The sequence below is a fragment of the Sebastes umbrosus genome, chromosome 1 (assembly GCF_015220745.1).
Source record: "Sebastes umbrosus isolate fSebUmb1 chromosome 1, fSebUmb1.pri, whole genome shotgun sequence".
NCBI lineage: Eukaryota > Metazoa > Chordata > Actinopteri > Perciformes > Sebastidae > Sebastes > Sebastes umbrosus.
This window is the reverse complement of record NC_051269.1, coordinates 27,806,284-27,813,262: the sequence shown is the minus strand read 5'-3', so window position 1 is coordinate 27,813,262 and position 6,979 is coordinate 27,806,284. Positions and strand designations below refer to the sequence as shown.

At 34.5% G+C, this 6,979-nt stretch overlaps 1 long non-coding RNA gene across 1 annotated transcript; it reads left to right on the top strand.

Annotated features, from left to right (window-relative positions):
* Positions 1 to 2,102: 2,102 nt before the first annotated feature.
* On the top strand, positions 2,103 to 4,624 carry LOC119495611. Its single transcript, XR_005208527.1, has 4 exons — positions 2,103 to 2,210; positions 2,311 to 2,337; positions 3,143 to 3,165; positions 4,321 to 4,624. It is a non-coding gene; the product is annotated as an uncharacterized LOC119495611 (long non-coding RNA).
* Positions 4,625 to 6,979: the final 2,355 nt, after the last annotated feature.

The following is a 6,979-nucleotide window of genomic DNA, read 5'->3' as shown; positions in this document are numbered from 1 at the left end:
TTTCTGTTGGTTTTCTCTGAAGGTTTTGGTCAAAGTTCATTATTGGAGATATCTGCAATGAAATATCATGCCTAGCTGCCTACTGAAGTCCAAACAGTAAAGTTCAGGTGTTGTGTTTGTGTCGAAGGAAGTGAGATACAGCATCAGTAGGATTGACCAATATGATATATACTTGAGATTTTGCTAGCCCTTGAATATCTCTGGATGCCATTATAGGAAATGTTGGAAATCAAAGACCAAAATGTCTTTATGGCAACATTAGATATTCAATTTGACTTTCCTGCCTTGTTATTTGGTTGATTTTCCAACAAATTCACCATATCATGATAGATATTGATAACACAATATAAAATTGCATAAAGCATACCTTCATTAGAGGATTTTTTCTATATCACCCTCTACTGAGCATCAGGATGGTTTTGTGCAAACATCATTCTTATGTTAGAAAAGTTATTCTATGATCAATTAGAAAGAAAAATAATATTCTGGACCTTTTTGAGCAAATCACATAATCCTCATCAGCTAAGGTTGCCCTTTCCGTGATTTTGAACATGTCTAAGACTTCATTTGCTAATGTGGACTGTGATTAAAATAAAGGTTGAAATCTAGGTGCAAAAAGAGTTCAAGAATGAACCTTGTCTGTTAAAACATTTCAATTGATTTTTATTTCATTTCTAAATTTATTTCGAACATGTAGAATACAAAAAAAATAATATAAAAAATAAAGAAAAAGAGAATGATCATACCAACAAGTGGACAGTCGAAGTAGGACAAAGAAGTAGTATTTCCATACAATGAAAAGCATAAGAAAAATAAATTGTTAAACACTTGATGCCTTGATTTACATATTCGAAAGGGAGTGAGAAGAAGTAAAAACTTATTTAATCTCACCCCTTCTCCATAAGTCAATTATTAATAATTAACCAGCTTCCTTATTGAGTCATACATATACTCTAATAAAATGTTCCTAAATTTGTCTAACTATAATTTGTATTATTTATAATTATTCTAACTATAATTATTACCTTTTATCTGTGTCATACAGAAATATAAATTAATTACTGATATAATTATCCTTATCAAAATATACATTTTTTATCAATCCAGAATACCAATTCATTACTTATAATATAAGTTAATCACAATATCAATTCATTACTTACATATTCTCAAAAATTTTATGTTATGCTTTTGAAATAAAATGAGATGTTAACTACATGGCTAGTGCAGTGACTGCTGTATGTAATAATAATAATAATGTATTATTATTATTTTATTATTATTATTTTATTTTTATTTTTATTATTTTTATTATTCTTTTTATTGTTATTTTTATTATTTTATTTTTATTTTTATTTTTATTATTATTATTATTATTATTATTATTATTATTATTATTATTATATATTTTTAAAGGTAATTCAGTAGTTATAGATGTAACTGATGTGAAAAGCCAGCCTATTAAAACGATATCAGGTCTATTTATTTCTAGGATAATAGGCTCATTTTCGTCCTAAAAACTGGGCTCAGTTTTAGTATTTAAAAAAAAAAAAGTAGATATCCCATTAAAAATAGCTGCCATGAGACTTACATATATAACCAGAGGAAAAACAGCAGAATTTGAAAATGTGTGGAAACCTTTGTTGGAGTTTCTTGGACGTCAAGGGGCACAGTCAAATTGAAACTGTTGTGTGTTGCAGAGTGCTGTGGTTGAAATTGTTGTGTGTTGTTGTGTCGTTGTTTTTTTTTTGTGCTTCTTCTTTGAGGTATTTATTTATTTTGTCTTATCTTTTATTGTATGTGTTTCCTTTGTTAGATATGTGAAATACATGAAATGTCATGGCTCTCTTTCTTTGAAATTCTGTCTGTATGTGTATATGTGTATATATGTCTATAAGTGAAATTCAATTAAAATATTGTTTAAAAAAATATATATATATATATCGCAGCCATATCTTAGAAAAGTACCTTTGAGCAGGAAAGACGCACACCTGACCAGTAAAACTACATTCTGACCAGTTAAACTACATTCTGACCAGTAAAACTACATTCTGACCAGTAAAACTACATTCTGACCAGTTAAACTACATTTCCCAGAGAGCTGCTAAGAAAGCAGTTGGCGCTTGAATATGACGATGACGTCACCACCACTATAAATACGTCCCTCCGTCTCCGTCACATCCTCTTTCCGCTACTCTTCTCACTTTGAGGTAAGAGAGCTGCTTCACTGCCAACTCAATCCAAACTAATCTACACATTTTACAAACCATCCAAAGTCACTAACAACTGTATTTGATTTGTGTTTTACAGGAATCTCTCCACAAGATGAGAGCCAAGGTGAGTTGACCAGTATTTATGAGTATTTTAGTGTTGAATGTCCTCTTCCTGTTACAGTCTGTGCTGCTAGCTAACATCTGATTAGCATTAGCACCTCCTGTGTGCAGCTTTATCCTGTTTATTGTCTGAAATGTTTACCTCTGCATTTATTCCCCCTTTCATTCTCTTAATGCTTACAATGTTAATATTGTAAACTTTAAACTGGTAATGCAATATATGCAGAAAGCAGTATAAATGTAGTTGTTCCAGGAAGGCCCAGTTTGGTGCATGCTGTTAGCATTGGTAGCTAACCTCAACCTCTTGGGTATCTACTTGGCTACTACTACTACAGTCAGGCTACTGGTCACTGACATTACTGTTTAATGTCTAAAGTACCAGTGTAGTCTTTATTTTATTTATTTAACCAGGTAGTACTCTTTGAGCTTAAGAATCTCTTTTGCAAGAGACACCTGGCCAAGACAGCAGCATTTAAACATACATTAAAGTTTCAGACGCCAAAACATAGAACAAATGCAAAATAAATAGCATATCATACAAAACACATTAAAATCAACTGTTTGAAGCCAACTTTAAAATGAAAATATTCAGAAACACAGACCGCTCCCAATTGACTCTGCTTCTATGTCTTTCATTAATGTGTTAAATTCATCAAAAGAAATCAGATTTCCCAGTTTCAACTGAGCTAGTCTGCAGTTATTTTCTCTGAATCATTGAGAGCATGCTGTTGCAGTCAATAAATGGGAGGGCCCACATGGCACTCAGCTGCACCTACTGTACACTAATAAATATCCCTCTTGTCTTCTAGTGGAGGAAGAAGCGTATGCGCAGGTAAGCATTGATACAACTTTCCTTTATACAAATTCCCTGTTGTCATTGCCTCGGATTTTGATAGTATACAGTTGAAAAATACATAGCCGGAGAGAAAAAAAAATAATTTAAGACTTATAGTGGTGTGTGTGATAGATGTACCCACGGTCTGAAATTAACCTTTCCTCACCTGCCCCTTTGGCAGATTACTGAACATTTCTACTGGCCACTCAATTTAACACTTTGTTTACAAATTGTAAACAGTCAGTGGTAACTAGACTGTAGAATTTTGGAAAATTGAAAACCTGTCTGCCATGGTGGGAGGTGACCTGAAATGTATGGCATAATCATAGTGCACTCAAAATCTCAATATACAATTCTAAACCAGCACTTGATCAATGCCTCTTGGAATTTGTTGTGCCAATATCAATTTCTTATTGAAACATAGCTTTCATATTAATTAGTTGGTATTGGAAGTGTAGAATTAATTTAAATGTGTGTCTGGTATTGCTAATGTTTGATACCACCAGAAATTCAAGTGCTTAATGTAAAATATTAGTTTGCTGGCCATTTTTAAATGAGCACCCATAATTTACTACTCAAGTCTGTTGTACTAAAGGCAGGATTGTGGCTCAATCCACATAAATGCCTTGACATGTTAATGGATCCATACTCAATATTTGCAAATCGTGTCTGTGAACATCAGTTACAATTTTGTGGGTGGAATAGTGGCTCCAATTTACATCACGTGATTTTTAAAATGGCTTGAAAGTAATTGTTGGCCACATGTTTCCTCCACATGGCTTTAAAACTGTACCATTGATCAGTTTTTGAGAAGAATCAGTCTTAAATCTTGCAGTTGTAACTACTTCTATTCAAAGTCTATGATGTGACGCTGAATTTTAAAGTTTAATTTTAAAGATAAAATGTCAAATGCATTTACAGCTATATTTGCTGTGTTGCAATCCAAGTGACGTCTTGAACTGTGAGCCTAAAGGCAAGTTCAGGGATCCCTATACATTACTGTACCCAAGACGAGTGTTAACACTGATTTGAATTAGCCATTAAATCCCTGAATTAGGCCAATAAAAGTGGCTGATTTGTGCAATATTAAATGTATAGCAGCAAACTTCTGTACATTTTCCTGACGGCTGCGTTTTTGTTTTGTTTCAATAGGCTGAAGCGTAAAAGGCGAAAGATGAGGCAGAGGTCCAAGTAAGCCCTCATCCCTGCCAGCTGTCATCCTGTCAGAGCCTCTCCAGATGACGGACGCATGTAGCTGAACTGGAGCCTCCAACTGTGGAACATAGGCCTAAACCCGGAGCCTGCTGTGAATGTCTGACTGGAAGAGGCAAAGACGCTGGATGATCTCACAACATCAGAACTGCAGCTGCTTCGTTCACGGACCATAACACACCATTTACTAACAACTGTCATGTGGTGGTGTGTTGAACAATAAATGAACACTGTTAAAACTTTACCTCATGTTTCAGCCTCTTAATTCATAGATTTGACTGATATTACAGGATCAGTCTGTTATATTCCCATTTACTTCATGTATTAATTGCACAACATGGAGGGAGTGATGTCTCAGATTTTATAACCTAGCTCTGGTTTTCTGACTATTCTAAATGGTGGTGTACAGGATATGAAAATTACTTGGTACCAAATGTTTATTTTTGGACCAAAGACTAAATGATCTGGGACTTGATATAAATCAATGACCTTTGGTTGTTTAAAACTAGTGACTTAATATGATGTGTCAAAACCCTCAAAGGTGGAATATGGCACATCAATTTCAAATCCAATGTGCTGGAGCACAGGGCCAGAACAATGACCATGTACAGAGTCTGCACTACATATTTATTTGTCAAAGGACTAATTGCAATAAACTCATAAATTGAACTGCTGTAATTAATTAGCAATTCCCTCGGCAAAGGATCACCCAGGAGGAAATAAACTGGATAAGTTTCTCGCCCCTCTGGTGTCTGATTAGTTTTGCTCTAAAACAGACTTCAGTATCACATCTGGACAGTACAATATTAAATCAGTAACATGTTGCGTACTGGAGACAAAACATGACACTGTTACAGGTGGCAATATAGCACAAGGTAGAAATAACAAATTTATTTTATGCACAGGCATGAAGATGATTAAACATTTAAACACTGATAACACAACCTCATCTGTCTATGGAGAAAAGATTGACAAACTTGTTTAAAATCACAGAATCTCTGTATTCTGACAGTAACTTTATTGCTGTCCACCAAAGATACTAAATCTCAGAGATAAAGGTATTCTGACTGAAACTGGGTCTTTGCAACTGATCATATTGCTGCTCAAGTCAAACCAAAGAGCATAGCAACTCATTTGCTGAAATAACTCCGTCTTTTGTCGGCTCCAATCTACATTGCTGCATTTCAAGTTAAGCTTGATGTGTTTTTTTTTTATAATCCAATTGTTTCTGCCGTTTTAATTTGTCATTTTGTTGTACGGTGCTTTATACTGTGCACCAATACTGGATCGGATATCGGGCCGATACTGACTCAAATAGCTGGATCGTATATCAGTGACAATGGGGCCGATTTATTCAATTCAATTCAATTCGATGTTTATATACCATATACTTCCGGGGATGTCTGTAGCTCAGTGGGTAGAGTGGTTGTCCTTTAACCACGAGTTGCTGGTCTGATCGCCGGCTCTTACTGTCTGCATGTAGAAGTGTCTCTTGAGCGATACACTGAACCCCATATTGCTCCCTGGGCGCTTCACAACAGCCCACTGCTCCAAACTGCTTAAGATGGGTTAGATACTGAGGTCAAATTTTCATGTATGTACCTGTATGTAGGTTAAGTGATTAAAAAAAAGTGTTTTAAATTAAAAAAAAATAATAATTTAATTTTAGTTCAATTAAAAGTTAAAATTTTGGAAGGATATTCTGAGACCTAACTCTAGTCAATGGATTAAAGAGATGTCTTCTAATCTGGCATTAGAAAAACTGACTTTCATAGTAAGAGGTAAAGTTGAGGATGTTTATATGATGTGGAAACCTTTCATACATTTTATGAACGTCCTGACTGTAGATCCCTTTGATCGGATAAGGATTGGTGCTACCACCGTCACTCCAAGGTAGCTTGTAATTTGTATCTTCGCTGGCGCAGGATGATTGTGAATAGGGAAATAGGATAGGATGATGACTGAATTGTACACAGATTTTCTTTTTAATTGATTATATGTATATGTGTTTTTGTATGTGTATATACTGCGTGTGCGTGTATGTGTACGTATGTATATATGTATACAGTATATATATATGTATATATAAATAGATTTTATTTTATTTTATTGTTTTTAATTTTATTTTTTTGCTTGTATATATTCTTTTTACTTATTTATCTACTTTTTGTATTTAATATGTTTTTCCTGTATCTATACTGCCTTATTTTATATTAATATTAGGTTTGTTAAGTTTCTTTGTACCAACAATGTTATTATTGGGGATGTTTGTGAATGTTTGTTCTGTTGTTTCAAAATGAACAAAAAAACAATAAATATAATGTTGAAAAAAATAAATAAAAGTTTAAATTTAAAGGGACTGTTTGTAACTTCTTACACGTATAAATCACCCGGGTCGGTGTCCCATTCACGCTCACATATGCCCACTCGAATGCGCTCGCGCGTGGCTACGCTGTTCAGACAAGACTCCAACACAAACTACATGGAAGCACCAAAACCGCAAAGTTATACCTAGTGAAGTCTGTCTTGCAAAACAGTGTTGGCCGCAGTCGGAGTACGCGGGGGAGACCGTAGCTTTGGTCTCCAGGGCCGGAGTCTC